Source organism: Anomalospiza imberbis, chromosome 1 (assembly GCF_031753505.1).
Source record: "Anomalospiza imberbis isolate Cuckoo-Finch-1a 21T00152 chromosome 1, ASM3175350v1, whole genome shotgun sequence".
Taxonomy (NCBI): Eukaryota; Metazoa; Chordata; class Aves; order Passeriformes; family Viduidae; genus Anomalospiza; species Anomalospiza imberbis.
In genome coordinates this window covers 91,340,580-91,351,641 of record NC_089681.1, presented here as the reverse complement: position 1 = coordinate 91,351,641, position 11,062 = coordinate 91,340,580, and the positions used below count along the sequence as shown (strand labels likewise).

The following is an 11,062-nucleotide window of genomic DNA, read 5'->3' as shown; positions in this document are numbered from 1 at the left end:
CATGTATTGAGAATTACCAGAATTATTTACTATCACTAGCCTTCAAAGCAATCAAAATTAGGGGACTGTGTCTCACAGCTTTTAGCTAAGGTACATCTCTGCCTCTTGGAGAGGATTGTGCCTGTCGCCTGTAACACCCTTTCCTTAGAGACCATTACTTTTAGTGCTGAGTGGGAGTGTACCAGGGGATATAGTTGTGACAAAATCCCGGGGCTCCTACCAGCCATCTTCACCCCAGGAAAAGCAGAACCAGTGCACTGTGCAACACTCTGGTAGTCAGGTGCAATTCAGGAGCCCTGCAGTGAGCATTGCAGCTCCGGTACACTGATGTCACGGTACTCCATGATTCCAGTGGAGATGCGTTTTCTCTGATTCCATTTACCAGCAGAGAGGAAATAGGTCTTTTTCTACATGCTCAAATGAAACAGAACCCTGTAGACTCTGGGTTGCCTTTGGAGAGCATTTCTGTGGTCAGTACTTCACTCACATTTCCTAATGGCTAAACAAAGAAGAAGAGGCTATCTAGGTTTATAGGTTCAGGAAAAAACTCGTGCTATTTGCCAAATTGTTTTGAAGGCTTTTTAGCATCAAAAGCCTTAGAAAGTTAACTTGTGAAATACCTTTGTTTATAGGAAGCCCAGGTGAAAAACACATACAGCAAGTGTTATACTCTTGTTAGATCTGGGGTGTTTTGGCTTAGGAAAAGACAAGATGTAGTTCCCTTAGAAAAATCTGTGGATGTTCTAAAGTATGTTTGCTATTTTCCTTATGATTTTCTGTTAAAGTGCTTTTGGATTTGCTTGTCAGTGACATTCACTAAGCTGCACTAATTTTGAAAAATTCAGAATAGTTTTGCCACTTTAGAGATAATCCATGAAAGCTCTCTTCCTGAAGACTGCAATAAATCATCCCCTCCACTAAAAGCCTGGATGTCATTTGAAATTTATTGCATGGAGCTGGTAGTGGACTTAAAAGCCATTTCACATGTCTTATTACTCCAGTCATCTAATTTATGGGTTTCAGCCACAATTGTAGTTGGAAAAGTATTTTCCTTCAACTGATTAATATGATTTCTGCTTTTGCATTCATTTCCCTTTTTATAGTTTTCTATAATAATTGCAATACACTTTGGCATCCAGTGTTTTGATATGAAACTGGAAAAAAGGTGCCAAGACAGACTGATGCAGATTGACTAAGATTTGCTGGCTCTTAGCTGCACTTGTCACACGGTATCTTAGTTATTGTTAGCTGAGCAATCTTGCCCTAGGAAAGACAGAGCTGTCAGGAGCTTCCACATTTAACATGAGAATTTGTTACTCTGTGAAGGGAGTATGAAGGCAGCCTATTAAAGGCAGATGAGGTAAACAGAAGTAACACACCTTGTACAAATAATAAGATGCTTTTTTTTTCCTATTCACTTTTTAGTGTGAAAATAGTTTGAATTTACTGTGCTAAGAATGACCTTTGATTCTCATGAGGCTGATGACCAAAAGGAAAAATGGCATGGAGGACATGAGTAAATGAATTAAAAGTTATTACAGATATTAACCTCTGGTTGGGACCATGTTATCCATTTTATGAGTTCAGTCTTGTTCTCAATCTGTTGATATGAGTGCTATATGAATTAGCAATTCCACAACACACAATGCTGTTGTATGTGGTCTGCATGTATGCTTGCACAAATAATTTGTAAAGCATACTATGAAAGGATCAAAAAATCTACAGGCTTTCTTCTTCTGGAAGAAGAAGAAGAAGAAGAAATACTGAATAATTCTTGTCCTGCCTAGCTTGCACTACTCTTAAATGTGGTCCAGCCTATACTTGTACTGGTGTGTGCATATGTGGTAATGGTGGTGAGGGACCTGATCAGTAATAGTTTCTTCTCTAGCATGAGAACATGATGTGAGGAATTAAATGTTCTCACTGTATTTATTTCCTATGTAAGTCAGTGCAACAGTGATGGGTTGGGCACAGACCCATCCAGAATTGCTTAAAGACAGTCCATGAGGTATTGGATGGAGTTTGTCTGCAGCATAGGTGTGGCTAGAAAGGGCAGTCTTTCCCATCTGGTGCCTGTGGTGAGTGCCCAAAAACAGGTGGCAGAAGGCAGAGCCAAGTTCTGCATGATGCTGCTCGGTCAGATAAGCAAAACTGTGTTTACTGGCCAGAGTGGTGACTTTACTACAGCAGATAAAGTTGACACACTACAAACAGCTTTCTAAGGCCAATACATGTTTTACTGCATTATTATAAAAATACAGTCAAATGAAGGAGAGGAGGGGGCAGAGGGAGGGGTGGGAGAGAAAGTCAAAGAGCTCTGACTCCCTAATACCCATTGGCTCTGTTTCCTGAGAATTCATAAAGATTTAAAACAAGGATGGTAAAAAGAGAATCCTACTGTGGTTTCGTACAATGCATGTTTTCTGCTAATAACACCTGGGAGGCAGTGTGAAGTAGCAGCTGAGGTGCTTAAGGGCACCTCTAGTGCCATCTACCTCCTGTGCACATCTGTGGATTTGGGCATACATCCAAAAGGAAGCTGGGAAGAAAATCAGCCAACTATGAGACCATTGCAACAGGAGGAGGAGATAGTCCTCTGCTGCTGAATCTGAAAGTTTCTGGGTGTAACCTGGGCACTTCAAGGTTCAGAATTTTTGCCAAATGGTTAAGTCAGAGCAGAACTCAGAACATCAGTTTGATGCAAGGGAGCTGAAATTGCTCCTTGTGCTACCAGAAGGGAATATTGCACTGGGAGGCCTCCTGTTCCCCTTGAAACAATCGGCTGCCAGCAAACAGATTCTGCAAGCCTTGGTAAGGGAAAAATACCACCTACCTCATGCTCCAGCCTCTGCTGGGTGACAGGCTGTGTGGACCCTCAGTGTCTGGGTTCAGTACAAGTGGACCTGGCAAATGAAAATGGCAGATTTGTCAGGAATTTGCTCTCAGATACCACTGCTGAATAGAAAGCTGATGCTGTAATACAGAATACAATGCTGGAAGTCCCAAGATGATGAAAGATTAATGAGTAAGGGTTAGGCTTGCAACAGCTGTTTCTTTCTTTCCTGCACATAGACAGTAATGCTATGCAAAGATAAACATATTAGCCAAATATTAACTCTTTCTTAAAGGCAACAAAAAGAAGCATGTGACAGGTTTCTGTATCTAAACTAGAATAATGCAGGTTGCCAGCTCCAAGCTGAACTCAACTGAGCTGGAATTTCAAGAGAAGATTGTTTTGTATAGCACCATCAGTTCACATTAGGATTTAATAATGAAACAAAGACTTGTTTTCCATGCAGAGAAGTTTATCCAGGAACCAGATCTTGAACAATTAATGCAGCTACTACAAACACAAGACCTAAGGTGATTTACTCGATTTGAGGTTTGCAAAGTGGGCACTGTGTATTTTTTGTCATTAATTTTTTCACAGTTCAGACTTCAGTGTAATGATCTGTCTGTTGCTGGACAATGTTTTTGGGAATTTGCTTCATCTGTGAAGAAGTCTTTGTGTTTGCTTCCTGCAAATACTCCTGCTGCCAAGTTTTACCAGCACAAAGATGTAAAGACACCGATTTTTAAAACTATATGCACAATTATTTGTGCTGAAGGTGCATGTGTGTTCTTTCATTCAGGAAACAAAAAAGAGTGTAAATAGTCTCAATTAACTCTGATAGAGCTTAAAAAGAAAATATTGAACTGCCTGTGCTTGCGTCGAAATAGATTTCCTCTCAACTCAGTTGAATACTTTCAAGTGAATTTTAGCACAAGAGGTTGGAGAGCTGAATTAAGCTAATAAATTCTTATAGTGAGTTATTTATTCAACTGTTTTAATAGGCAATTCAACCTATTGCATTTTAGTCATTTGCTTCTTCCATTTGGCTTTTGTTTTTTAAAGCAACATGGTCTTTTAATGAAATCCATATCCATTCTCTTTTTTTTTACTGTGGGGCGGTAGGCGTATAAAGCAAACCTACAATCGTTGCGCTATTTCTTCACCATGCCACACTGACAGTGTCTTCTCTCCATTGCTCTCTGAGACAGAGACAAAAAAGACACACCGGGAAGTGAGGCCCCAGAGCAGAGCAGCTCAGCAGACAGCAGATTGCTAATGGCACCTGTATTTCAGTTCGCAGAGTGACTGCTAACAACACACACAGTGCGCTCTGCTTGATTTTTTTTTTTTTTTTTTTAGTTCTTCCTCCCCACCCCCCATCCCCCACCCCCCGGCTCTCTTCCCCACTCCCACATGCTTAATTAGAAAATCTGATGCAGCCAGAGACATTATCTGCCATACCGTGTGTGTTACTGAGGAATGCATTCTTTGATGTTGCTGATAAGCTTTCCTGTGTTGTGGGTAGTTAATTGGTAGTGGAAAGGAAATGTCTGGACTAGTGTAAAAGGAAGCTTCCTAACTGTCTCTCCTGCAGCTGGTCTCACTGGCTGATGAGCCAAGGTGTGGTATTGATGTAGCAGTGGTGAGGAGGTTCTGCCAATATTGCCCAGCCCCCAGCAGAACTGCGCAGAGCACCTGCACCTTTGGAACAGGTTCTGAATTCTTCTTCTCTTTCATCTTTGTAAGGGAACAAAAATAGGTATAAAACACAGTTCTTCCCAAAACCCAGAGGGCCAAATTTCCTGCCAGTATAAATCAGCATGTGCACTGTAATCTCTCCCCGGGTCATGCTAGTCCATGAGAGCAGGGAACATGAATGGTGAAGCATTTGTTAAGCAGTGAACCAGCCAGTAGGTTAGATACTTACAAAATTCAAAATAAGAATCTCAGTTTTATTTGAGGTTTATTTTCTGCATCTTTCAAGCTTTAATTTGCTTTTCAATCATATTTTGCCATTGTTGAATTTAGTTACTAAGGCTTCCATTTTAGTTCCTAGTCACAATGCAACAAACTAAATCTTTCTTTATTCTTCTATTTTAACTAGACAGTGGAAGAACCATGATCTTTCTCTGGCATGCAGGGCTTATTTGGGGATTTTGGTTTTGGTTTGTTTAGCAGTATTAGATCATCTGGGTTTCTTTCAGAATTTATGTCTTTTTGCTATTATTGCTCACAAGGCAACTTTCTTCATCCAGTAATAGATTATTGTCACTGTGAAAGGTCTTTCTGTTCCTAATGAACTTCAAATTATTTGTTCTAGTCCTTTGGCTCTGTTGGATATTAGCATTATCTTTTTGTTTCCCTTCTCCATTTTCTACAATGCTTAACTTCTGTTTTCTACTTATAATTTTCACCTTTCCCTTTCTTCTATTTGTTATAGGCATTTGAAAAGTTACAGATGCTTTCATTTCCATTGAAAGCCTGGCTGCATTTCTGTAACCATTGTGATTCTATTTTGAATCATTATATAGTGGCTTTTGGGCTATCTAATACAAGGTATTCTTAAACCCTTGCCAATCATTGTCATCTTTCCCTCATATTTTGGGTTTTCCTGCTGGGTGAATTCAGGCCTAATTTCATTCACCTCTTTTTAAGCTGACCCTAGAAGAGCACCAAGTGGAAAGATAAATGATTTTGTGTGCTCTGCAAACATTGCAGAGGTGATGGAGCCCTGCTTACTTGTATGTAAGGAACACAAGTTCTTAATTCTGTTTAAATTCTTTCTCATCGACCAAAACGTTATGTTGTATGGGATGAAGGTACTCCGCAGAACACAGAGAACTTCTCCCTCTCCTTACATTTACTGAGTTATATTGACTTTGATGATTTACCTTTCCATCTCCCCAGTGTGAAATGGAGAGATTTAGCTAATAATTGATGCTTATCTTGCTGGGACATTCATGTTGGCTTGGGCTGGTTGAAGGACTCTGTCAGAGCTGTCAGGCTCAGTTCTGCCCCTCCTTGACTTCTACTGTATGTTGGTAACAGATGCGGTGTGCAGGCTGCTGCTTCCTCAGCACCCCTGGTGTGGTGAAGGCATGACAATTACACTGAAATCCAGCTATGTAAAAGAGATCCAGAGCAGCTCACAACAGATTTTCTCTGTTAAAAAACTAGGGGGGTACTGTAACATTAGCCAGGTGTGAAACCCTTTGGGGCAACTTTGGCAGACTGGTCCACAAATATGTGGTAATAGAGGAGATTCAACCTGTTTTCCCTCCTCATAAAGGGAAAACCAATATCCTACCAGTGCCAGTGAGGAGAGCCAGATGGTTATCTATTCTTGATCATGTACCTTTCACAGTGTTGTGCTACCTTTCTTGCTTTGCTCCCATCTGTATCTGTGGTGCTTCATTCCATGTTGAAGTGGTGCTGAAGCATCTAGGAAACACGGGAATGCAGCAGAGGAGAAAAACTGTTTTGTCCCAATTATCAGACGTAGAATTAGGGCTGAAGATTATCTAACCTTGGTGATACCTTGGAGGTGATAGTATCTGGGTGAGTTAGGGATTTCCATTACTTCTGGCAGTAAGGTCCTCCTAGACAGGTCACCATACTTCCAGGCTCTGTCACATCCAAATGGATTTGTTTGAGAAGAGAGGCTGACAAAAGCCTTTCAAGTAAAGTCTTGGGAAGAACAACTTAGAAAGCATCCTATTCACTCCAATTAATCTGTCTGATCTCCAGTTCAGGTAGAGAGATGCTACATTACTGATGAGCATGAATGTCTGATTCCACTTTCACTCCTTAGTTTCTGTGAAATAGGAAAGTAGGCAGCTCTGTTTGCAAGCTGTGAGTGAAGCATGTTAGAGCCTTATTTGTGACCAGCCCCGAACTTTCCCATGTTGACAGAGTCTGAGATTAGTCCCTGCACAAATAATGCATGACAAGCCACACCACTTGCAGGGTGTATGGCATGTGTGAGGGATGATGATTGTTAGTAGTTTGTTCAACATATGTCTTTTAAACCTGAAATACAGGTGTCTGTGTAATGCATAACTTACCTTATTAATAATATGCCTTTCAGACTGCTAAGTACGTACAGTAGCAAGAGTTACCCCTGATGGGTAACTCTTGTTGGTGTTTGGCAAAACCACAACTCTTTTACAGTTTTTGCAGTCACTTGAGAGGATGTTTGAAGGCTGGAGTAGCGTGGCAATTGCTGCTAGAGCTGACAGTGTATGAGGAGAATTTTATATTCTTTTTTTTCCTTCCTGATGCTACTGACTCATCCACACTTTTTGTTGTCTGTTTATGCTCATTTATATGCACTAATTTAGCTGACTGGTTAGGTTCCACCACCCACTTAAAACTCCAGTGGATAATGTTTTAAGCCCAGTGTCTCACAAGTGCAGGCCCCTCCCCCCTCACACATCAATGTCATTATTGGTATTGCTTTTACTGATAGCAGCCACGTGGCAAGTGTACAAAGAGCAGCCTGCAGAACAAACAGCATGAAGGGCATCATTCATCAGGTTTGCTTACAAAAACTCATAATGTCTCTTAGCATGAAAAACTTGTGGTCCCCTGCCTTCTCCATTCTTTTCCTTCTGCTGCCTGTGATCACAATGTGTGCTTTTTCTCACTGTCTTGATTTTTCACATTGTGGTTTCAAGTGAAGAGTCCAGATAGGATTAAGTTGTGTCTTACTGTTGCATAGAAACCTTTGAAGAAGATTCAAGGAATCTCCTGTGTTTTTGGAGGATGCAGGAAGGTTCATTACTACCACATGCACCAGAGGAGTTTGATTATCTCTAGTAAAATTTGTACTTGTCTGAAATACTTCAAGTGAGTGGCTCAAATCAAGCCATTGCTTAAATTTAAACATGTGCTTTAAACCTAAGTTTTTCCTGAGCTGGATCCATGAAAGGCTCTCACAGTTACAGACTGCAACAGGTTTGTAACAGCATCTCTGCGGAGCTACTTGTGGGAGGAGCAATCCTCATTCAGTTCTTCTGGCTATTGATGATCTGTTTGGGCTTTTATGTTAACAAAGCGTCTCTGCTTGCTTGGTATAATCACCACAATGAATCCAGTAAGCTTTCATGACCTTAAGAAGGGTAACTTAATATTGGCATTAGATTTTAAAGGGGGGGGGGGTTTGTCATGAGTGTTCTTAATTGAATCTGAAAGACAAAAAAGACTGTAAGGATCTCAGTTGGCATTTGGAAGAATGCCCTCTTCTTGTTCTAGGGTGTATTTTCTCATTAAAATGCCCTCTTTCCTGTAATCACTATTTCACAGTTCAGCCATCTCCAGATAGTGTGAAACAGCTGTGCAAAGGTCAAGTGCAGGAGGGCAATAGGAGAAGAAAATGACACCACAGCTCCCAGGGTTTCCAACTATCCTGTTAACAAATTTACTGACACAGGGCATAATATTCACTGACGCTGCCCATTTTTTACTGACACTGACTCTTAAGACTCCATAGGGAGCAGATGCTGACATCTCTCTTGACTTTGAAAAGCTCATTGTTGAAACAAAAGGGTTGTATGCAAAGATTTACATAAAGAGTCTAAACATAAGTGGGGGATCAATAGTTCTTCAAGTCTGAATAATGATCCCACATGGCAAAGCTACATTTTAATTAATAAGAATGCATCCATACTTTATCTTTGTATTTTCACACACAGAGACACACATCTCCCCCAGGCCCATCTTTTTTTTTTTTTTTTTCAAGCATATACTGTTTCTTGTCACATCCTAGTCTGAGTTTCTTTGGGCTGTGATTCTTCTTTGAGACTTGTGCAGACAGACCTACCACCTTTATGGCTTTTTTAGTGAGGCCAATGAAGCTTGGTACACCTGTGCAACCTTACAGATATTACTGTAAAATCAAGCCCTTGGCTGAGAGATAAAGGTAGCTGGTAGATCTCAAAGAGCTTATTCCCTCCTGGATAGTTTTGATTTAAACTAGACCTTGCTGTTCAGAAGCAAGAGTTGTCTGCTTTAGTACCATGCTGAAGTTTTGTCTTCTTGGTCTCTCCAGTTATTTGCTGTTGACTTTTCAGTCCCACATAAACATGGTTTTGTCTAGTTCTTTTCTTAAACCTGAATGCTAAACTGTGCTCTGTGTGGTGTACTCATAATTCCTTCTCCTTTGCTGCTTGTGTTCCCTCAGTTGTTGACTGTGACTGGAAAATAGGCGTACAAAGCATTTTGCATTCTCTGAATGTACCACACAGTAATTCTGCTGTCTGAAAACTCTGTAATGTCAATAATTGATGCACTTGAGAAGTGGTAATTAAATTAGTTAATTATGCTGGTAAAATTACATGCAATTATGTGACTGCAGGGTATGTTTAGTAAATTAGGCTTTCCCATACTCACTACATATTGTGGTGCCAATTTTGTTCCTTGATGATTAGGTAGCTTTTGATACTTCTTAATTGATTTAATACCTGGATCTTCATTAGCCCTCGATTGCTATGCAATGTATGTCTGACATTTTTCTCTCTGATATTTCACAGAATATCATTCATCAAAAAAAAAAAAAAAAAAAAAAAGAAAAAAGAAAAAGAAAAGAAAAAAAACAATCCATACGTATATACACATTCCTGTCAGATGTTAAAGCATCAAGACTTCAGGGAAAATGCTGTCTTCTACAAGTGTCTTGCAGTGACTTGCCCACTAGTAAGAGATGCCAATCAACTAAGTGTCCCTGGGAACTCTCTAATATAGAATGACTGATTTCATTTATGTTTCTCTTGAAAGATCCAAATAAATAGGTGTCTCAGGGAAGATTGGCATGGTGACAGCTGTTTTAATGACACCTGTTATCTTTGCAGAGAGCAGTGAAAGGTTATTAAAAGGTAACATTAACTCAAAATTTTCAAGAGGGTCAGATTTGATTGTGTCTGGTGCTCGGGTGGGGTTTGCTGTATTTCATTCATGCTTGCTCAGTATTTTATGTGTCAGAATAACCTCCCAGCAGATGGTTACCTTCATGCTGGCTGTGTTTGCTATTACACACCTCTCCCAGATCTGCCTGTCTCGACGCCCTGTGTTTCCCCCCACCCACACATACTCTATTCCTGTCAAAAATGATGCTTCTGAGTATGATCCCTGTTTAGGGGTGCTAGTGACAAACTGCACTAAAGGCTAAGAGCCAGATCTATTTTTTTTTGCTCATAGGGCAGAATCTCTGTAGGGGAAAGGAAAGGGTAGGGTGGAACTTGTTCTTTGGTTTTGGAGTCATGAAGCATACAACATGGTCTCTACCTGTGTCCAGTCCAGCAGTGTGCCAGTATCAAAAGCAGTGGGGTCTGAGTGACAGAGCAGTGACTGGGCTAAACTGACCTGAGAAGAAAAGGCTCCACTACTGTGATGACTTCAGAAAAGGATGAATGACCACTATCCTGTTCATGTTATATTTCCAGGGATTTGATACAGCTAGAGGCAGGCCGGACCCGTGGTTTGTCAGCCAACTGTTTTGTGAGACACACCTTCCTCTGATTCTGTGCCTTGATGGTGCCATTTGTGAGGTGGCTGGGGAGCATGGACTCAGTACTTGTGTAAGGGTGACCACACTCATTAAATCTTTACTCACCAGTAAACTCAGAATGTACTGCTCAGGGAAATAACTCCTGAGGAAAGACCTTTGGAGGTGTACAGGTAGCTTTGTCTGAGCTTTGCTTCTTAAAGGAAAACCATCTTTTCTGTAATTTTCTGTGGTTGCTGGAGCATCTTTACAATGGATTGAATATTAACCTGGGGGGATCAATTAATGTTGCTTCTGTTTGCTCTGTTTGGGCCTTTACTGTCTTTTGCATTTCCCTACCTCTTTTTAACAATGTTTATTACCTAAATCCCTTTTCTTCCCCTCCCCTCACCCAAACACAAATTTTGGCCAACTCTTTTTATATGGCCAATACACAGCTTAGGCGTAAAACTTTCCAGGAGAGAATTTCCAGTGTTTCCAGAGTGCTCGGTCATGGCTAGAGCTGGCAAACTGTCTGGCTTCTTAAACCCAGTCTATTGTGGCTCTTCAGACTTGTTGGTCTTGGGGAACTGAGGCTGTGTGGTTCACAAGCACATGTGAACTTCCAAAGAGAGGGTGTCTTCATTTCTCCAGACCCCTAAATTAGTGTGTATAGGGAAATTTCTACTTTTATGAATACAACAATATCACAGATTCTTGTGATGTTTTTGTAATTTTCAAGCTCACAT

The 11,062-nt window shown here is 40.6% G+C and overlaps 1 long non-coding RNA gene across 1 annotated transcript; it reads right to left on the bottom strand.

The window, feature by feature from the left end:
- Positions 1 to 274: 274 nt before the first annotated feature.
- Positions 275 to 10,315, bottom strand: LOC137481250 (uncharacterized). Its single transcript, XR_011003423.1, has 3 exons — positions 10,193 to 10,315; positions 2,834 to 2,903; positions 275 to 499 (listed from the first exon to the last, which is right to left on the bottom strand). It is a non-coding gene; the product is annotated as an uncharacterized lncRNA (long non-coding RNA).
- Between the last annotated feature and the right edge of the window lie 747 nt (positions 10,316 to 11,062).